Raw genomic sequence first — 23463 nt, 5'->3', positions numbered from 1 at the left:
CTGGGTTCCTAATGGAATGTCACCTATTTTTTTAAGTTTTTTACAACCTTAACCTTTAACATGCCTTATATCCTCTTCCTGACTGGTCTTCCCTTCCTTCCTCCTTTGCTTTCTTCTTCCATTCCTCCCTTTCTTTTCTCTGATCTTTAGCTCTTTCTAAATACGTGCTGTGAACCTGCTGTGGGCCAGACATTCTGCTGTGGATGCAAAGATGCACGATCAAAGATGACTATGCCCTTGAGAGGTTAGTGTTCACTCATTCAACAGATGCTCACTGAGCACCAGGAGGTTGCTCGATACTGGGGAGAGAGAGACACGCAAACAAAAATGTGTAATGTGATGTGAAAGAGAGCCCTCAGAGAGGTGAACACAAGGTTCAATAGGAGCACAGATGACAGAATGCCTAGGTAGGTGATCAGAAAGCCCTAGAGACAGTGACAGTGGAGCTGAAAGCTGTTTCCCCAGCAAACAAGGTGAGACAGCGCAAAAGTAGGAGAGACCAACCCAGGCCACGAAACAGCGCATGCCACATCTCAGAGAGACATAAGAGGGCCCCATCCCTGGGTCTCCTTGTGAGTCTATGTGTTTGACACGCAGGAACATTCTAACATGTAACCAAAGCCTTTGAGCCCCAGAATTTTATCATTTGACACATTGGAACTTTGCAGAAGATCAATATGAACTCTTGCTTCTTTGGAAGACTTGTGGCCTAAGTTTTCTGTTTTCATTTCACATAGGTATAAAGAGGTCCATATTTAGTCTTCCTGACCCAAGGGTCCACAAGACATCTGAATCCTGAGTGGGACTTATTGTCGAATGTGTATGCCATGGGTGCACCCCAATATTCATAGCAGCACTATTTACAATAGCCAAGATATGGAAGCAACCTCAGTGTCCAAGGAGAGATGAATGGATAAACAAGATGTGGTATATATACACAATGGGATATTAGTCAGCCATAGAAAATAATGAAATAATGCCATTTTCAGTAACATGGATGGACCTAGAGATTATCATACTAAGCGAAGTAAGTCAGACAGAGAAAGACAAATGCCATATGATATCACTTATATGTGGAATCTAAAAGAAAAAATGTTACAAATCCACATATATACAAAGCAGAAATAGACCCACAGACATAGAAAACAAACTTATGGTTACCAAAGGGGAAAGGTGGGGGAGGGATAAATTAGGAGTTTGGGATTAACATATACATGCTAGTATACATAAAACAGATAACCAACAAGGACCTACTGTATGGCACAGGGAACTATACTCAACATTTTGTGATAACCTATAAGGGAAAATAATCTGAAAAAAAATCGATATGTATTATGTATAACTGAGATATATATTATGAATAACTTCTGTGCTGTACACCTGAAACTAACACAACACTGTAAATCAACTACACTTCAATTAAAAAAAAAAAAAAGAAAGAAAGTAGGCCTTTTGTTAAGATCCTTGCTCAGGGCATCAGGTTGGGTGATTCATTAGATTTTTAATTTAGAGGCGTTAACCATTAAGTCCCTTTTGATTTCAACCTGTGCCATTGAAAATCATTTCAGTGATGTCCCAGTTTACATTCTTGCCATCTCGGGAGGACTCAACTGGACCCCTCCTTGGTACTGAGAACTTTCTGAGTCCCCACTGGCTGCCCACTGCAGAGGTAGTTTGTCATCACCTGGGAGTGGGCAAAGGGGGCAGAGAACAAGAGATGGGCCCTACTCTGGCCATAAGGCACATTCATCCATTTCATCCCAATAAATAGCTAGTACTGTAGCCGAGTAGGACCCTATGAGGCCTTCCCAGAATAGACCGCCACCAATGTCCTCCGCCTGCCTTTTGTCTGTAGAAAAACTGTAGTCAAAGAATAAATTTAATCAGAGGAATTAGAAAACGCAGAAAGGAAAATAGTCAAGGAAGACAAATAATAACACTTTAGCCATTAAACAAAGTCAAGGACCTTTAGTTCCTCCTCAAGGACTGTAGATACTATTCTGAGCCACGTCCTTTGAGCTGTTTTGCAGATACTGAAGCCTCCACTGCGTGGGAGAAGGTAACTGAATGCTGCCCACAAGCATGTAGACCCCAGACCAGTTGGAACCAGAAGGTTGATGATGCCGACTCCCAATGACCTCACCACCAGCCAATCAGAAGAAGGTCCACGAGCTGACCACACTCCCCACAACCCCCCTCCCTCACCCTGTCTTTAAAAACCTTTCCCTGAAAACCTTCAGGGTATTCGGGTCTTTTAAGCGCTAGCTGCCCTGGACTCCTTCCTTGGTGTCCTGTGATAAAGCTATCTCTTTCTACTTCACCCAAATGTCTGTCTCCGAGATTCAATACGGCACTGGTGTACAGGGGCTGAATTTCGGCAACAGTACTTTTGTTTGACGGCATTTTGTTTTCACTTCCCTGCCAAGATTCAAATGCAAGGAAAGAAAGAGAAGTATTCTTATCCCCTACCATGGAATGTCTTTTATTAAGTGTTTTGCAAGACATGAATACACAGTACTGCTGGTATTCACTAATACCCATTCTCTCTTCCTTCTGTAGTAATAGGACTGTGGAGGGTGCGTGGCTTAACTGAACTTTTCAGCTCTCAGTACCTTTCGAGTTGTGGCCCTATGGACAAGTTCTCTCCAATAAAAATGTGAGTGGGAAGATGTGCCACCTGCAGGCCATCGGGTCTCTTCCCCACTTGCTTTCCCCTTTCACCACTGATGGATGCAGCCGACAAGGACTTAGAAGACGGCAGAACCTCAGCGTGGAAAGATGCCAGATTCCCGCATCACCACATGTAAACTACAATATGAACGAGAACTAAAGACTTGTTTTGTTTAAGCTATTGTGTAGTGGAATCTATTTGATACTGCAGTTTAACCTACCTTAATACATACAAAGTACCCGGTAGAGTAAATAGAGTAATGCCCATATTATAGTTGGGGAAACTGAGGTCCATCAAGTGTAGAACACCTGGAACTCAGGATGCAAGCACAGCTATTTGAGACTACTATGTAACAGAAAAAAATGTTTCTAAAAACCCAGAAAATCAAGAAGGGGTAAGAGGGGCAAGATGGCGGAAGAGTAAGACACGGAGATCACCTTCCTTCCCACAGATACAGCAGAAATACATCTACACGTGGAACTGCTCCTACAGAACACCCACTGAACGCTGGCAGAAGACGTCAGACCTCCCAAAAGGCAAGAAAATCCCCACGTACTTGGGTAGGGTAAAAGAAAAAAGAAATAACAGAGACAAAAGAATAGGGACGGGTCCTGCGCCAGTGGGAGGGAGCCGTGAAGGAGGAAAGGTTTCCAGGCACTAGGAAGCCCCTTTGCGGGCAGAGACTGCGGGTGGCAGAGGGGGGAAGCTTCGGAGCCGCGGAGTAGAGCGCAGCCACAGGGCTGCAGAGGGCAAAGCGGAGAGACTCCCGCACAGAGGCTCGGCGCCAACCAGCACTCACCAGCCCGAGAGGCTTGTCTGCTCACTCGCCGGGGCGGGCGGGGGCTGGGAGCTGAGGCTCGGGCTTTGGTGCGAGCCGGGAGGGAGTCCGGGAAAAAGTCTGCAGCTGCCGAAGAGGCAAGAGACTTTTTCTTGCCTCTTTGTTTCGCGGCGCGCAAGGAGAGGGGATTCAGAGCGCTGCCTAAACGAAATCCAGAGACGGGTGCGAGCCGCGGCTATCAGCGCGGATCCCACAGCAACAGGGGCGCAGAGGGAAAAACGGAGAGATTCCCGCACAGAGGCTCAGCGCCGAGCAGCGCTCACCAGCCCGAGAGGCTTGTCTGCTCACCCGCTGGGGCAGGCAGGGCTGGGAGCTGAGGTGCGGGCTTCGGTAGGATCGCAGGGAGAGGACTGGGGTTGGCAGCGTGAACACAGCCTGAAGGGGTGGGCGTGCCGCGGCGAGCCGGGAGGGAGCCGGAGAGGAGGTCTGCAGCCGCCGAAGAGGCAAGAGACTTTTTCTTGCCTCTTTGTTTCGCGGCGCGCAAGGAGAGGGGATTCAGAGCGCCGCCTAAACGAACTCCAGAGGCGGGCGCGAGCCGCGGCTAACAGCGCGGACCCCAGAGACTGGTAGGAAACGCTAAGGCTGCTGCTGCCGCCACCAAGAAGCCTGTGTGCGAGCACAGGTCACTCCCCACACCGCCCCTCCCGGGAGCCGGTGCAGCTCGCCACTGCCAGGCTCCCGTGATCCAGGGACAACTTCCCCGGGAGAACACACGGCGCGCCTCAGGCTGCTGCAACGACGCCTCTGACGCCGCAGGCTCGCCCCGCCTCCTCCGTACCGCTCCCTCCCCCGGCCTGAGTGAGCCAGAGCCCCCGAAGCAGCTGCTCCTTTAACCCCGTTCTGTCTGGGCGGGGAACAGACACCCTCAGGCAACGTACATACAGAGGCGGGTCCAAATCCAAAGCTGAACGCTGGGAGCTGTACGAACAAAGAAGAGAAAGGGAAATCTCCCCCAGCAGCCTCAGAAGCAGCTGATTAAAGCTCCACAAACAACTTGATGTGCCTGCATCTGTTGAATACCTGAATAGACAACGAATCATCCCAAATTCAAAAGGTGGACTTTAGGAGCAGGATATATTAATTTCCCCTTTTCCTTTTTTTGTGAGTGTATATGTGTATGCTTCTGGGTGAGATTTTGTCTGTATAGCTTTGCTTTCACCATCAGTCCTAGGGTTAGGTCCGTCCATTTTTTTTTTTTTTTTTTTTTTTTTACTTAAAAAAAATTTTTTTTCCTAATATATATTTTCTTAATAATTTTTTCCGTATTTTCTATTTTTAGAAATTAAAAAATTTTTTAATAAGTTTTTTCATATTTTTTATTTTAAAAAATTAAAATTTTTTTTTCTTAATAAATTTTTTTCTTAAAAATCTTTTTCTTATTTTTTACTATAAAAAATTAATAAATCTGTTTCTAAAAATTAAAAAAAAAATTTTTTCTGAATACATTTACTCTTAATAATTTTTTTTCTTATTTTTTATTATAATAGCTTTATTTTATTTTATCCTCTTTTTATCTTTCTATTTTTTTCTCCCTTATATTCTGAGCTGTGTGGATGAAAGGCTCTTGGTGCTCCAGCCAGGCATCAGGGCTGTGCCTCTGAGGTGGGAGAGCCAACTTCAGGACACTGGTCCACAAGAGACCTACCAGCTCCACGTAATACCAAACGGCAAAAATCTCTCAGAGATCTCCATCTCAACATCAAGACCCAGCTTCACTCAACGACCAGCAAGCTACAGGGCTGGACACCCTATGCCAAACAAGTAGCAAGACAGGAACACAGCCCCATCCGTTAGCAGGGAGGCTGCCTAAAATCATAAGGCCACAGACATCCCAAAACACACCACCAGACGTGGACGTGCCCACCAGAAAGACAAGATTCAACCTCATCCACCAGAACACAGGCAATAGTCCCCTCCACCAGGAAGCCTACACAACCCACTGAACCAACCTTACCCACTGGGGACAGATACCAAAAACAACGGGAACTACGAACCTGCAGCCTGTGAAAAGGAGACCCCAAACACAGTAAGATAAGCAAAATGAGACGACAGAAAAACACACAGCAGATGAAGGAGCAGGGTCAAAACACACCAGACCTAACAAATGAAGAGGAAATAGGTAGTCTACCTGAAAAAGAATTCAGAATAATGATAGTAAGGATGATCCAAAATCTTGGAAATAAAATAGACAAAATGCAAGAAACATTTAACAAGGACATAGAAGAACTAAAGAGGAACCAAGCAACGATGAAAAACACAATAAATGAAATTAAAAATACTCTAGATGGGATCAATAGCAGAATAACTGAGGCAGAAGAAAGGATAAGTGACCTGGAAGATAAAATGGTGGAAATAACTACTGCAGAGCAGGATAAAGAAAAAAGAATGAAAAGAACTGAGGACAGTCTCAGAGACCTCTGGGACAACATTAAACGCACCAACATTCGAATTATAGGGGTCCCAGAAGAAGAAGAGAAAAAGAAAGGGACTGAGAAAATATTTGAAGAGATTATAGTTGAAAACTTCCCTAATATGGGAAAGGAAATAGTTAATCAAGTCCAGGAAGCACAGAGAGTCCCATACAGGATAAACCCAAGGAGAAACACGCCAAGACACATATTAATCAAACTGTCAAAAATTAAATATAAAGAAAACATATTAAAAGCAGCAAGGGAAAAACAACAAATAACACACAAGGGAATCCCCATAAGGTTAACATCTGATCTTTCAGCAGAAACTCTGCAAGCCAGAAGGGAGTGGCAGGATATACTTAAAGTGATGAAGGAGAAAAACCTACAACCAAGGTTACTCTACCCAGCAAGGATCTCATTCAGATGTGATGGAGAAATTAAAACCTTTACAGACAAGCAAAAGCTGAGAGAGTTCAGCACCACAAAACCAGCTTTACAACAAATGCTAAAGGAACTTCTCTAGGCAGGAAACACAAGAGAAGGAAAACACCTACAATAACAAACCCAAAACATTTAAGAAAATGGGAATAGGAACATACATATCCATAATTACCTTGAATGTAAATGGATTAAATGCTCCCACCAAAAGACACAGACTGGCTGAATGGATACAAAAACAAGACCCATATATATGCTGTCTACAAGAGACCCACTTCAGACCTAGAGACACATACAGACTGAAAGTGAGGGGATGGAAAAAGATATTCCATGCAAATGGAAATCAAAAGAAAGCTGGAGTAGCAATTCTTATATCAGACAAAATAGACTTTAAAATAAAGAATATTATAAGAGACAAAGAAGGACACTATATAATGATCAAGGGATCGATCCAAGAGGAAGGTATAACAATTGTAAATATTTATGCACCCAACATAGGAGCACCTCAATACATAAGGCAAATACTAACAGCCATAAAAGGGGAAATTGACAGCAACACAATCATAGTAGGGGACTTTAACACCCCTCTTTCACCAATGGACAGATCATCCAAAATGAAAATAAATAAGGAAACACAAGCTTTAAATGATACATTAAACAAGATGGACTTAATTGCTATTTATAGGACATTCCACCCAAAAACAACAGAATACACATTTTTCTCAAGTGCGCACGGAACATTCTCCAGGATAGATCATATCTTGGGTCACAAATCAAGCCTTGGTAAATTTAAGAAAATTGAAATCGTATCAAGTATCTTTTCCGACCACAACGCTATGAGACTAGATATCAATTACAGGAAAAGATCTGTAAAAAATACAAACACATGGAGGCTACACAATACACTACTTAATAATGAAGTGATCACTGAAGAAATCAAAGGGGAAATCAAAAAATACCTAGAAACAAATGACAATGGAGATACGACCACCCAAAACCTATGGGACGCAGCAAAAGCAGTGCTAAGAGGGAAGTTTATAGCAATACAAGCCTACCTCAAGAAACAGGAAACATCTCGAATAAACAACCTAACCTTGCACCTAAAGCAATTAGAGAAAGAAGAACAAAAAAACCCCAAAGCCAGCAGAAGGAAAGAAATCATAAAGATCAGGTCAGAAATAAATGAAAAAGAAATGAAGGAAACAATAGCAAAAATCAATGAAACTAAAAGCTGGTTCTTTGAGAAGATAAACAAAATTGATAAACCATTAGCCAGACTCATCAAGAGAAAAAGGGAGAAGACTCAAATCAATAGAATTAGAAATGAAAAAGGAGAAGTAACCACTGACACTGCAGAAATACAAAAGATCATGAGAGATTACTACAAGCAACTCTACGCCAATAAAATGGACAACCTGGAAGAAATGGACAGATTCTTAGAAATGCACAAACTGCCGAGACTGAACCAGGAAGAAATAGAAAATATGAACAGACCAATCACAAGCACTGAAATTGAAACTGTGATTAAAAACCTTCCAACAAACAAAAGCCCAGGACCAGATGGCTTCACAGGTGAATTCTATCAAACATTTAGAGAAGAGCTAACACCTATCCTTCTCAAACTCTTCCAAAATATTGCAGAGGGAGGAACACTCCCAAACTCATTCTACGAGGCCACCATCACCCTGATACCAAAACCAGACAAAGATGTCACAAAGAAAGAAAACTACAGGCCAATATCACTGATGAACATAGATGCAAAAATCCTCAACAAAATACTCGCAAACAGAATCCAACAGCACATTAAAAGGATCATACACCATGATCAAGTGGGGTTTATCCCAGGAATGCAAGGATTCTTCAATATACGTAAATCAATCAATGTGATACACCATATTAACAAATTGAAGGAGAAAAACCATATGATCATCTCAATAGATGCAGAGAAAGCTTTCGACAAAATTCAACACCCATTTATGATAAAAGCCCTGCAGAAAGTAGGCATAGAGGGAACTTTCCTCAACATAATAAAGGCCATATATGACAAACCCACAGCCAACATTGTCCTCAATGGTGAAAAACTGAAACCATTTCCACTAAGATCAGGAACAAGACAAGGTTGCCCACTCTCACCACTATTATTCAACATAGTTTTGGAAGTGTTAGCCACAGCAATCAGAGAAGACAAAGAAATAAAAGGAATCCAAATCGGAAAAGAAGAAGTAAAGCTGTCACTGTTTGCAGATGACATGATACTATACATAGAGAATCCTAAAGATGCTACCAGAAAACTCCTAGAGCTAATCAATGAATTTGGTAAAGTAGCAGGATACAAAATTAATGCACAGAAATCTCTTGCATTTCTATACACTAATGACGAAAAATCTGAAAGTGAAATTAAGAAAACACTCCCGTTTACCATTGCAACAAAAAGAATAAAATATCTAGGAATAAACCTACCTAAGGAGACAAAAGACCTGTATGCAGAAAATTATAAGACACTGATGAAAGAAATTAAAGATGATACAAATAGATGGAAAGATATACCATGTTCCTGGATTGGAAGAATCAACATTGTGAAAATGAGTCTACTACCCAAAGCAATCTACAGATTCAATGCAATCCCTATCAAACTACCACTGGCATTTTTCACAGAACTAGAACAAAAAATTTCACAATTTGTATGGAAACACAAAAGACCCCGAATAGCCAAAGCAATCTTGAGAACGAAAAATGGAGCTGGGGGAATCAGGCTCCCTGACTTCAGACTATATTACAAAGCTACAGTAATCAAGACAGTTTGGTACTGGCATAAAAACAGAAATATAGATCAATGGAACAGGATAGAAAGCCCAGAGATAAACCCACGCACATATGGTCACCTTATCTTTGATAAAGGAGGCAAGCATATACAGTGGAGAAAAGACAGCCTCTTCAATAAGTGGTGCTGGGAAAATTGGACAGGTACATGTAAAAGTATGAAATTAGAACACTCCCTGACACCATGCACAAAAATAAACTCAAAATGGATTAAAGACCTAAGTGTAAGACCAGACACTATCGAACTCTTAGAGGAAAACATAGGCAGAACACTCTATGACATACATCACAGCAAGATTCTTTTTGACTCAGCTCCCAGAGAAATGGAAATAAGAACACAAGTCAACAAATGGGACCTAATGAAACTTAAAAGCTTTTGCACAGCAAAGGAAACCATAAACAAGACCAAAAGACAACCATCAGAATGGGAGAAAATACTTGCAAATGAAGCAACTGACAAAGGATTAATCTCCAAGATTTACAAGCAGCTCATGCAGCTCAATAACAAAAAAACGAACAACCCAATCCAAAAATGGGCAGAAGACCTAAATAGACATTTCTCCAAAGAAGATATACAGATGGCCAATAGACACATGAAAGAATGCTCAACATCATTAATCATTAGAGAAATGCAAATCAAAACTACAATGAGATATCATCTCACACCGGTCAGAATGGCCATCATCAAAAAATCTAGAAACAATAAATGCTGGAGAGGGTGTGGAGGAAAGGGAACTCTCTTGCACTGTTGGTGGGAATGTAAATTGATACAGCCACTATGGAGAACAGTATGGAGGTTCCTTAAAAAACTACAAATAGAACTACCATACGACCCAGCAATCCCACTACTGGGCATATACCCTGAGAAAACCATAGGTCAAAAAGAGTCATGTACCAAAATGTTCATTGCAGCTCTATTTACAATAGCCAGGACATGGAAGCAACCTAAATGTCCATCGACAGATGAATGGATAAAGAAGATGTGGCACATATATACAATGGAATATTACTCAGCCATAAAAAGAAATGAAATGGAGGTATTTGTAATGAGGTGGATGGAGTTAGAGTCTGTCATACAGAGTGAAGTAAGTCAGAAGGAGAAAAACAAATACAGTATGCTAACACATATATACGGAATCTAAGGGAAAAAAAAGCCATGAAGAACCTAGTGGCAAGACGGGAATAAAGACACAGACCTACTAGAGAATGGACTTGAGGATATGGGGAGGGGGTGGGGTGAGATATGACAGGGTGAGAGAGTGTCATGGACATATATACACTACCAAATGTAAAATAGCTAGCTAGTGGGAAGCAGCCGCATAGCACAGGGAGATCAGCTCGGTGCTTTGTGACCACCTAGAGGGGTGGGATGGGGAGGGTGGGAGGGAGGGAGATGCAAGAGGGAAGAGATATGGGAACATATTGTATATGTATAACTGATTCACTTTGTTATAAGGCAGAAGCTAACACACCATTGTAAGGCAATTATACTTCAATAAAGATGTTTAAAAAAAAAAAAAAAAAAGAAGGGGTAAAAGCACCGGGAGGAGACATTTGAGCAGAGATTCTGAGCTGCTAGGTCCACAAGTACTTTTTTAATCAATGAACCCTGTCTTCACTAATATGTCCACGATTCCCAATCTATTCTACCCTCTCCCAACTTCTCAAAACTGGCAGGGAGGTCCAAGAAGGAGGAGATATTACATTTCCAAGAAATCTAAAATTGTTCTGAACCTACTGTTTATTTCCACTTAATTTCTCCTGCCTATTTCATGAGACCTCTTTCTTCTTAAGTGAAAAAAAACAAGGCTGTGTAAACTATATGACTTCAACAATATTAAAACATGATAGAAAAGAAACGTGTATGGTGATTTCTTCTGAGTGATGAAAGTATGAGTGATTTTATTCTTTTATGCTCCTTGCATGTAACATTTTCTATTATCAGCATGTCTTTCTTTTATAAACTGAGACCAATTTTTACATGGCTTATTGCATAAAGAATATATGTTGCGATTTGACATTTGGTGGTATAACATAGAACTCTTTGTGTGACCATCACAATTTTTGAAGTGAAAATCCTCAAACCTTAACTATTTCTCTTTACCCCCCTATTGTCCACAACTAGACTCCTTAGTCATGCTTTAGAGTTTTTCCTTCATTTATTCTAATTATTCTTATCATATTTACATATGATAAGAAATTATGTTAATGATGGAAGAAAGGAAATAAAATAACAAGGAACTTTTCCAACCTCCTTGCAAAGAATAAAATCACAAGAGACTGACCCAAACCAAACCAAACCAAACCAAAACAAAACAAAAAACTATTGCTAAAAATATTTCTTCAAGTCTGTCTAAAGAAAATCACATCACCCTTTTGCCCACAGTAAAAAACCTTAGTTTATTAACCACCCCCCAAAATTAACAAAAATGAAATTGTTGATGTTAGCATTCATTAACACATCAAGTTAAGAGTTTTCCAAACCCAGTAGCTTCAGCCTAAGCTCTTAAAATGGAAGGGCACTGTCTGCGTGCTAATTGCCAAGGACCTTTTCCCTGCTGTTGATGGTGTTCCCAGCATTACAGCTAATAGGCAAGACATCCAAGGTTGCCATGGTTGCTATGGCAAATATTTTATTCCTTCCACCAAACAATAAGTGTGTTGTCACAAATTATGAGAGTAGCCTGAAGATACTATTCGCAGTTCCTTTTAAGACACACAGTGCCCACGTTAGCTTTCTGTTTCTGAATTGTTATCTAGATCGAGGTGTAACATACACACAGGTACCTGCGTTTGGCAAGTTACAGGTGTTAACTAAGGCAGTGCTCTCTGTAATTGTGACTGCAATATAAATAATCATGAACTACAATTCCCATAAACCCCGCAGTTTGAATCAAAAGGAATTTAATGGAAATTTAAAGGAAAATTATAATTTTAAGGGAAACGTAACCCCACCTTAGGTTTTGATAGCATCTAGAACATAAGGTCTAGAGTGATTTGCAGGCTATAACTTAGTTTATTCTTAGCACAGCCCAAACATCATACCTTACATGCTGTGTGATTTCACTTTGGGGGAAAAGATGGAACTGAAAGTCAAGAGCCTTGGTTCTAGACCCAGCTCTCCTCCTGAGGTTAGATTAGATGAGATTCTCAAATGTGTTCAATCATCAGAAAACACCTGGAGTGCCTGTGAAGATGACAGATTCCTTGGCCCACTCCTTGCTAACTTATGCAGGGTCCTAACCTGGAAATCTGTATCTTGAGAAAGGTGCTCATGACATGCTGAGTGGTTTAGGAAACACTGGAGAAAATAGCTTCTAAAGTTTCAGTTATACTATTTTACTAAGAAGAGTTGAATTCGTTATTTGTTTCATGGTCCAGGTTAGCTTAAATCCAACATGCTATTCTTGATGATTATAAACAAACAAACAAAAATGCAACATGAAATCACCTCTGGATCTAAAGATGGACAGTCTTCTCCAATTTGATCCCCAATCACCCACCCCTAAGCACAGATGGAAACTTAAAGTCAGACTTACAATTTCCCAGGAAATCTAAAAATTTGTGAATTCAGAAATACCCCTCTTTGCTCTTGATTGGACACTTCTTTTCGCTCCCAGTTAACCCTTTTACTTCTTCTCATCACCCCTATTCTACACACCCTTGGAGTGTTCATTCACTCACAATACTAGCTAGCAGTTGGATAGTCCTTGCTCAGGGCACGGCACTGCCCCAGGCACTTGGCAGACATGGACTCACTCATCATCCCAGAAGCTCTTTATGATTGGTATTATTATCATTATTCCATTTGACAGAAGGAAAAACTGAGGCCAGAATTGTTGGTCAGCTTTTCCAAGATCACACAAGGGGTCAGTGGCAGAACAGGGGATTCAAACCCAGAAAACTGGGACTCCAAGCCCCATTTCTTTTCTTTTTTTTTTTTTTTAATTATTAGCACCTTTTTAAAGTATTATCTATCTATTTATTTATTTATTTATTTGGCTGTGTTGGGTCTTCGTTTCTGTGCGAGGGCTTCCTCTAGCTGCAGCAAGCGGGGGCCACTCTTCATCGCGGTGCACGGGCCTCTCACTATCGTGGCCTCTCTTGTTGCGGAGCACAGGCTCCAGACGCGCAGGCTCAGTAGTTGTGGCTCACGGGCCTAGTTGCCCCACGGCATGTGGGATCTTCCCAGACCAGGGCTCGAACCCGTGTCCCCTGCATTAGCAGGCAGATTCTCAACCACTGCGCCACCAGGGAAGCCCCCAAGCCCCATTTCTTAACCACTCAGCTGTGGGGCCTCTCAACAGCATGGACAAAGCATGCTTGCCTTCTTCCTTCTTTTTCATAATAGCAATTCTCTCTAGAAACATAATTCACACTTCACCTCTTTTTCAGGTCTCACTTGATTCTCATAGCAATCAGCAATAGTAATTTTTTTTCATTTTATTTTATTTTTTTGTAAATTTATTTATTTATTTATTTATGACTGCATTGGGTCTTCGTTGCTGCACGTGGGCTCTAGTTGCGGCCAGCAGGGGCTACTCTTCGTTGCGGTGCACGGGCTTCTCATTGCGGTGGCTTCTCTTGTTGCGGAGCACAGGTTCTAGGCGCGTGGGCTTCAGTAGCTATGGCACGTGGGCTCAGTAGTCGTGGTGCACGGGCTTAGTTGCTCCACGGCACGTGGGATCTTCCCCGACCAGGGCTCGAACCCGTGTCCCTGCATTGGCAGGTGGATTCTAAACCACTGCACCACCAGGGAAGTCCCCGCAATAGTATTTTTAACTTCCATTTACTAGAGAATAAACCAGGTTTAAGGGTCACCTAGTTTATCCAGATTATATGGAGAGGCTGTTTTCCAACACAGTTCTGTAGATTTCTCGTCCCTGCCTGAGGTTTCAACATGGACCGAGGTCTTAAGCAAGCAGGTAGTTACTCTTATGGAGAACACTAAGTAAGACAAGAGACCCGCTCCCTGCTCAACCCCATATACCATAGGGCTTATACCTAACTTCACATGCTCAGGTAGGCTCTGTAGGCTCTGCTCATGAAACAGGAAGACTTGTAGATAAGGCAGAAATTCCTCGATTTCTACACTGACTTCCACTTCTAACTCAGAAAGGGCAATGAAACCTGATTGATGTTACACACTGGAAATGGGCACAAAACAGATTATATACAGGTCTCTGCTAAGTGATATTTTACAACTATCATTCTAAAAAAAGAGAGTTAATTTAGTACAAGATCAACAAGAGCTAAAATAATCACATACACATAGCATTGTTAAGCCTAATCTGTTTTAAGCACACTCAGCCTGGCCATTTAAAAAACAACAACAACAACAACAAAACCTAAGGTAAACCCTGTAGAGAATGGGTTTCCAAGATGTGTGCTCTCCCCCTGCATTTACACGAGGCCTTAGAAAGCTACAAGCACATTCTCACAAATGCCTGGGAAGTTAAAATGAATGATTAGCTGCACCATTAATTATTAAACATTTGGGGCCTCTGTAAGCCAAGGTTGGAGATTTTTCAGGGACAAAGCTACCTAGTGATGATAATGAGTAAGGCAGAGAGACTCCCCCATAAATATTTTACTTTGTGTGTGGATGAGTGAAAAGAACATTCACAAACATGCTGGTAGCTTCCTGCACCTTCACTCAGTGTGTGGTTATCATGCATGTATAACAGGACCTGTGGTTGGGAAAGGACTTCTGAGACTGAGAGGCTATTGTCTGGAACACTGCACATCACACTTTGCCCCTGGGCATGTGGGGCAGGACCTAGGTGTTGCTGGATGGCCCTGGCCAGGGCTCCTACACTTCTATCTGCACATTTATTTAGAGACTAGGGAACCTCCTGGTGGAAAAGTAAGTGGGAACTTGACCAAACACCCTATGGGTTTCAAAACAGGTAAAAAACTGTAGGAAGATGTGGAGTGGCCCCAGTGAGGCCAGTTTGCAGGAAAAAAAAAAGAGGCTCATGAGAGGAGATTTATGTAAAGGAGTGAGAATTTGGATCCAAATGAGACCCTGTTATCATGATTAAGGCTGCCTCAGGAGCAATGCCTGGTGGGGGTGGGGGACAGGGGCACTCTCCGTGGATGACTTAGTTTGGGTTCCCCAGAAGTCAATTAGGAGACAGGGATTTCAGGGTAAGTAGTTCATTTGGAAAATGACCCCAGGAAGCCAGGTGAGGGGAATGGAGATGAGGCAGGGAAGAAAGGGCGTCCAATCCATGGTGCATCAGCAAGCCGGGCGGCCCTGTGGGTGAGCTCAGTCTCACTGGTGCAGAATGCACTTTGGGTTGTTCCAACAGAGCAGGAGGACACTGGGGTCAACTTTTGATTGAAGGCGGCTGGAGTGCACGGCAGTGTTTAAGGCACAGAGAGAAAGCCGAGAACACAGAGAAGTCCATCTGTATGTCTTCTTTGCGGAAAAGTCTATTTAGATCTTCAGCCCATGTTTTGATTGGGTTGTTAGGTTTTTTGATATTGAGCTGCATGAGCTGTTTGTATATTTTGGAGATTAATCCCTCGTTGGTTGCTCTATTTGCAAATACTTTCTCCCATTCTGAGGGTTGTCTTTTCACTTTGTTTATGGTTTCTTTTGCTGTGCAGAAGCTTTTAAGTTTCATTAGGTCCCATTTGTTTATTTTTGTTTTTATTTTCATTACCCTAGGAGGTGGATCAAAAGAGATCTTGCTGTGATTTATGTCATAGAGTGTTCTGCCTATGTTTTCCTCTAAGAGTTTTAGAGTATCTGGCCTTAAATTTAGGTCTTTAATCCATTTCGAGTTTATTTTTGTGTATGGTGTTAGTGAGTGTTCTAATTTCCTCCTTTTACATGTAGCTGTCCAGTTTTCCCAGCACCACTTATTGAAGAGACTGTCTTTTCTCCATTGTATATTCTTGCCTCCTTTGTCATAGATTAGGTAACAATAGGTGTGTGGGTTTATCTCTGGACTTTCTAACCTGTTCCATTGATCTATGTTTCTGTTTTTGTGCCAGTAGCATACTGTTTTGATATCTGTAGCTTTGTAGTGGAGCCTGAAGTCAGGGAGCCTGATTCCTCCACTCGCTCTGTTTTTTGTTTTGGTTTTTGTTCTTGTTTCCCTCAAGATTGCTTTGGCTATTCAGGGTCTTTTGTGTTTCCATACAAATTGTAAATTTTTTCTTCTAATTCTGTGAAAAATGCCATTGGCAATTTGATAGGGATTGCACTGAATCTACATATTGCTTTGTGTAGTATAGTCATTTTGACAATATTGATTCTTCCAATCCAAGAACATGGTATATCTCTCCATCTGTATGTGTCATCTTTGATTTCTTTCATCAGTATCTTATAGTTTTCTGAGTACAGGTGTTTTTCCTCATTAGGTAGGTTTATTCCTAGGTATCTCATTCTTTTTGTTGCAATGGTAAATGGGATTGTTTCCTTAATTTCTCTTTCTGATGTTTCATTGTTAGTGTATAGGAAGACATAGAGATGACCAAAAAATACATGACGAGTTGCTAAATATCACTAATTATTAGAGAAATGCAAATCAAAACTACAATGAGGTATCACCTCACACTGGTCAGAATGGCCATTATCAAAAAAGTCTACAAACAATAAATCCTGGAGAGGGATGGAGAAAAGGGAACCTCCTACACTGCTGGTGGGAATGTAAGTTGGTACAGCCACTATAGAGAACAGTATGGGGGTTCCTTAAAACATCAAAAATAGACCTACCATATCATCCAGCAATCCCACTCCTGGGCATATATCTGGAGAAAACCACAATTCAAAAAGATACATGCACCCTAATGTTCATTACAGCACTATTTCCCATAACCAGGACATGGAAGCAACCTAAAATGTCCATCAACAGATGAATGGATAAAAAAGATGTGGTACATATATACAATGGAATATTACTCAGCCTTAAAAAAGAATGAAATAATGTCCTTTGCAGTAACATGGATGGACCTAGAGACTGTCATACTGAGTGAAGTAAGTCAGACAGGGAAAGACAAATATCATATGATATCACTTATATGTGGAATCTAAAAAAAAAAGGTACAAATGAACTTATCTACAAAACAGAAATAGAGTTACAGATGTAGAAAACAAATTTATGGTTACCATGGGTTAAGGGGGTGAGGGATAAATTGGGAGATTGGGATTTACATATACACACTACTGTATATAAAACAGATAACTAATAAGGATCTACTGTATAGCACAGGGAACTCTACTCAATGCTCTGTAATGACCTATATGGGAAAATAATCTAAAAAAGAGTGGATATATGTACATGTATAACTGAATCACTTTGCTGTACACCTGAAACTAACACAACATTGTAAATCAACTATACTCCAATTAAAAAAAAAAATAAGAAGGCAGAGAAGTGAAAGTGTAATTATTGGGGTTGAAAGTGGTTCTGTTGGGGACATCCTTAGGGCTCCCCTCTGATCCCCTTTAGCAGATGGAGGTGCCCCCAGCTACATGCTGCCTGACAACTAGAGCTGTCTGTTCCCTCCTCCAGAGATTGACCCTTGACCAAACAGAAGCCTTTTTGCCTGGGAAGCTACCACTTTCCGTCCCCATCACTACCAGTGATGGGCGGATACAAGGTTCAGAATGTGGTTCCCAGTGCTTCAAGGCAGACTGATATTCATGGTGCAATCTGTGGTCCAGAGCTTCCCCTTGGCATCCGAAGGAAGCTAGACTTCAGTTGAAACCATATATCTTGCTGGCTTCCTCCACCACCTGCCGCCTTCCAGCTTAACCTGTCTCCAGAGATCACTACCCCCCAAATAATTTGAACAGGAATTTCCATCTTAGCTCAGCTTCTAAGATCTTGTTCTTGTACTGAAGTGGTGAGGTCCAAGTAATAGGAGCACCAACGGCCTCTGTGACAGTGCGTGTCCTTGGCCACACACCTGTGTGTCTGCCTGTGTTTGTGGAAGACAGCTGTGTTATTGCTCTGAATGGTTCCGATACTCATCACTCAGACAGTTCCTCTGTGATGTCCTGCTATAACTATCTTCCCTTGTGAAGAGTAGAGCCCTGACGGTCCTCATGGCTCAGAAAAGTGTATCTGGCTGCACATTTCAGAGTTCAGAAGTGACACAAGAAGTGAGGAAGTTCAGCAGGAGGGCATGTGGAATTCAGAAAGTGTGAAGTTTGGTCCCAAAGTTTGGTCTCACATTTATGGCCCTTGCAGGGCAAGGACTGATTCATATACACATAAAAACACCCTGGCATTTTTAGAAACTTAGGTAAGAGGGTCGTGAATAAAAAACTTGGAAAGGTTCTAGAACTATGCTGTTCAATATGGTAGCCAAAAGCCACCTGTGGCTATTTAAATTTAAATTAATTTAACTTAAATGAAAACTTCAGTTCCTAAGTAGCACTAGCCATATTTCAATAGCCACATGTAGTTAGTGGCTACTTTGTTAAGCAGCACAGCTATAGAATAGTCCATCCTTGCAGAAATTCCTATTGGCTAGCACTGCTCTAGAATTCCTCTTATAAACTGGTGGAAACTGAGTTCTATTTTAATTTGGCAAATCAATACAATTTAATTCTATCCATCGGCTGCTCAGGCCTAGAGGAGGTTTAGTGGATTATTTATTCCTCATTTAATGACCATATGATTATTGAGTTCCACCCATGAGTAAAGCAGTGTAGAAGATTGAGCGGCCAGATAAGACACTCTTTCTGTTTTCAGGCATATAGAGAAAACAAACAAACAAACAAAAAACACGACTCTCCCAAGATCTTTGAAGGGAAAATGGAGAAGTGGCATTGAAAGTCATTTAACACTGCAGATCTCATATTATTGACATTATCACTTAAAACTTCTCTTTCGTGAACAGCATGCATTTTGCACAGCTGAACATGTTATACTTATCTTGGTTTCCTGAGGTCATTTTGTTTGAAAGATCGTGCCCAGTCTAAGTCTCATGTCTGAGTTGAGTCACTTACTCTGTGACTTTCAGAAGTAATTTCTCTACTTCTATGAAAATAATACAGTTAATGTCTCCTTTACCAAGGATCGAGATAATATATGTCAACACATAGATTTCATGACCGTGGGCACAAAATGTATAAGTAACAGTTGGTCATTGTTACCCCAAGAGTGTCATCTTGGATTAAAACAAACAAACAAACAAACAAACAAAACCTCTGGCCTCAGTTCAAATTTCCATCAGGAAATTACTTCTTTGATTGCAAGATGGGCAAGATAACCCAGCAAAATAGCAAGAGATATAACTTGAGAGAGAGAGGAAGAGACATCATCATTTATTCTCTTACTCTACATCAAATTATTAGTCTAAAGCCAGTCAAGGTAATTCCATCACCTTCAACTGTGATTGGGTTCTGAAGTGAACAGAAAATCTGCTGGTGATTCAGCAGAGGAGTGGTTGGGTGAGCTTGGGTCCGGGAAGACTTTCACTGCCGCAAGCAGTGGTCCACAGTCCTTAGCACATCACAGTCACTCACAGAGCTTGGAACAATAGGGATTTCTGGGTCCTCCTGCAGGAGTTTCTGATTCGGGTGGGGGGGGGGGAATAAGTCCAGACAATCTGCATTTTCTAACACATTTCTAACACATTCTAACACATTGTACTGCTGTTCTGAGGAATCACAATTTGATGGCTTAAAGGTAAGCCATGGTCTCTTTGTTTCTCAGAACTTTGTTGAGTCTGGCTGAGATGTTGGGAGGCTTATTAGCTCCGGAATGATTCTGATACTGAGGATGACATCGTTGAACTGAATTCATCAACCCTGGGGCCTGTCCTCAATGAGGACTTCCTTTTATGTAGAGTAATACGTTTTATTTTTCATTCTTTTAAAAAATGTAAAACAAAACACAGATACAGAAAAATCTCACCAAACAAATATTTAGCTTAAATTATTACAGGATAAACACACTTTTAACTACCACAGTGTTCAAGAAATAGAAATACAGACACCTCTCAATCTCCATGTGCCTAATAATTTAATGTTTATTCAAGCTAGTGATTTTTTTTCACGCTAGTGAGTTTTCTGTTACTTACACATAAAATTACCCTCAGAAAGCTATCCCAGGGGTAATATTTGATTGCTCTGGATATGCTTGTGGAAGAGATTTATTAGAAGCAAGTCCTTAGCAAAACTAATGATAAGGATTCTTTTATAAAATCTAGATTTTTATCAAATATGTACACTGATTAGAAAAACAAAGCCCAGACACAATCAACTGATTGCATAAACGAATACTATAAGTCAGATAAGTACAGTTTGAAACAGTCGAAGTGGGCCCTAAGGAAGGGAGAGCCCTAGGATAAGGGGCATTTGAACCTGAATCCTGGAGAAAGATGAACTGAACATTCATAGCAACTCCTGTTTTCTGATTCCTTAGAGTTGGTTATATGTTACCATTTTCAGTCCATATGGTGGATTCAAAAATCCTCAGCTGATCTTTTCTTGTTTATTGAAATTTGATAGGTATTTATAAAGTTCCCTTAAAGGATTCTTTTTTTTTTTTTTTCAAGCTATGGAGCTGGACCTTTTTTTTTTTTTTTAACTGGAGTAATATTGATTTAAAATGTTGCGTTTTTTGTAGGTGTACAAAATCTTTTTTAGTTATGCATATACATATATCTACTCATCTTTGGATACTTTTTTTTCCCAGTGACTTTATTTATTTTATATTGGAGTATAGCTGATTAACAATGTTGTGATAGTTTCAGGTACACGACTCTGTACAGCAGTGATTCAGTAATATGTACACATGTATCTATTCTTTATAAAATTCTGTTCCCATTTAGGTTGTTACATAGTATTGAACAGAGTTCCCTGTGCTATACAGTAGGTCCTTGTTGGTTGTTGGTTATCCTTTTTAAATATGGCAGTGTGTACATGTCAGTCCCAAACTCCCTAACTATCCCTTCCCTTCACCCTTGCCCCCCAACCCCAGTAACCATAAGTTCATTCTCTAAGTCTGTGAGTCCATTTCTGTTTTGAAAATACATTCATTTGTATCATTTCTTTTTAGATTCCATATTTAAGTGATATCATCGATATTTCTCTTTCTCTGTCTGACCTACTTCGCTCAGTATGACAATCTCTAGGTCCATCCATGTTCCTCAGCTCATCTTTTTATAATGTATTTATTTACATATTTATTTTTTCTTAGCTCATCTTTTTTAATGTCATTTCCACAATGTCTTAGGTGAAAGACATCTTCCAGAGGGATTGAGTACATCCTACCTAACTACTCCACGTTAGACAAAGCAAGAGTATCCACCATACAACATACTATTCAAACGCAACTTATTTCCACCTGGGTGTGACACTCATTGTGAATACAGTAGTACACTGCCGATCATTAGACAAGTATATGTCATGAATTATCCTGCTCTTAATTCCGTTACTACATTTTTAAGTTACGATGTTTAAGTTAAAAGCAATGAACTGAGGAATTGCAAAGGGCCTTGTCTCTTGGCAAAGTATTAGTTTAGCAACGTCAGACTGGTGATTCACTGAGCTGATATTTTAAAGGCTGCCTCTTACACATATATACAACAGAATATTACTCAGCCATAAAAAGAAATGAAACTGAGTTATTTGTACTGAGGTGGATGGACCTAGAGTCTGTCACACAGGGTGAAGTAAAGTCAGAAGGAGAAAAACAAATACCATATGCTAACACATATACATGGAATCTAAAAAACAAAAAAAGTTTCTGATGATCCTAGGGGCAGGACAGGAATAAAGATGCAGACATAGAGAATGGACTTGAGGACACGGGGAGGGGGAAGGGTAAGCTGGGACAAAGTGAGAGAGTGGCATGGACATATATACACTACCAAACGTAAAATAGATAGCTAGTGGGAAGCAGCCGCATAGCACAGGGAGATCAGCTCGGTGCTTTGTGTTCACTTAGAGGGTTGGGATAGGGAGGGTGGGAGGGAGATGCAAGAGGGAGGAGATATGGGGATATATGTTTATGTATAGCTGATTCACTTTGTTATACAGCAGAAACTAACACACCATTGTAAAGCAATTATACTCCAATAAAGATGTAAAAATAAATAAATAAATAAAGGTTGCCTCTTAGAAATAATACCCACTTGGCTTTTCAAAGGAAGTGACCAGTCATTGGGAGCAAAATAAAGGGTGAATTGCATGGGTTTATCTATCACTCTCTATGTGGCAAATATTGATGTTTAGAGTCTTTGAAGCATTATATTATTAGTGAGCAAAAGTATTCGTAAGATTCCTCCTTCCCCTCTTGACATCGTTTTCTATTGTAATGATCCTACCTGAATAGAGAAAGGGTCATCACATGTGATTTGTCTACATTTGAGACAGTGTCCCAAGGCTCCTATTATACAGCAGAAGATTTCTATCCTGTATCCCTCAGTGATTCATAGCTGTCCTAGTAAGAGAATAAGCCTTGGGCATTGTTTAAATATTTAGGTCAGGTTAGTTTTGCCCACAGGCATATTAGACCACAGTATGATTTTCAGGGGCATGGAGTTCGTGTCTCTCTTTCTTCCTTGATGTCTAAATATCCAGTCTTTGTGGTTAAAATACTGACAACCCCAGCTGAAATGCCAAAATTACCTAAAAGAGTTGACTATCATGTCAACAACACCTTTACTCAGGTTAAGATCTCTGATCAACATGAATACAGTGAACATGGGGTAGACAGAATTCGTTTCAAATATAAGTCCTACCAACAACTAGCTGTATATCCTTAGATCAGTGACTTGACCTCTCTGAGTCTCTTTTGTAATCTTTAAAAATATTAATAATACCAACCATCTTAGAGTACTGACGTGATGATAAAAATAAAGCTGAAGTTTCTATTTTCCAGCATGATTCCTTATTCATAATGACTTAGCCAACTTTGATTAAGAATTGAAGGAGTGGGAGTTTCAGGGACGGGCCAGCACAGTGCATCTCAAATTCGAACGTCTGGATGCAACAGCTGTTAAAGCACAGGTTCTGATCCAGAAGTTTTGGAGCAGAGACCGAGATTCTGCATTTGCAACAAGCTCCCAGGTGATGCCCATGTTACTATGCAGAGTCCACACTTCGAGAAGAGAGGGCGCATATAAGGCAACAAAGGAAAGCATAGAACCTGATGTCTGCCATTCCTGGGGGCAGCCAGGACAGGAGAAAAGAAAGAAAAGGTGCTGAAAAGAAGGAGAAAGCCCTTCAAAGGGAGAGAAGGGAATCCAGTGACAGATTTCTATACACCGCATGGTCTTTTTGAACAGATTAGATTGTATCCACATCACGT

At 40.8% G+C, this 23463-nt stretch overlaps 1 protein-coding gene across 2 annotated transcripts in view; it reads right to left on the bottom strand.

Annotated features, from left to right (window-relative positions):
• Positions 1-23463, bottom strand: part of CNTNAP5 (contactin associated protein family member 5) — an 887247-nt gene that overhangs the window by 638733 nt on the left and 225051 nt on the right. The window lies entirely within an intron of this gene.

Source organism: Balaenoptera ricei, chromosome 7 (assembly GCF_028023285.1).
Source record: "Balaenoptera ricei isolate mBalRic1 chromosome 7, mBalRic1.hap2, whole genome shotgun sequence".
Classification (NCBI taxonomy): Eukaryota; Metazoa; Chordata; class Mammalia; order Artiodactyla; family Balaenopteridae; genus Balaenoptera; species Balaenoptera ricei.
Note: the sequence above shows the minus strand (reverse complement) of the source record. Positions and strands in the feature narration are given on the sequence as shown.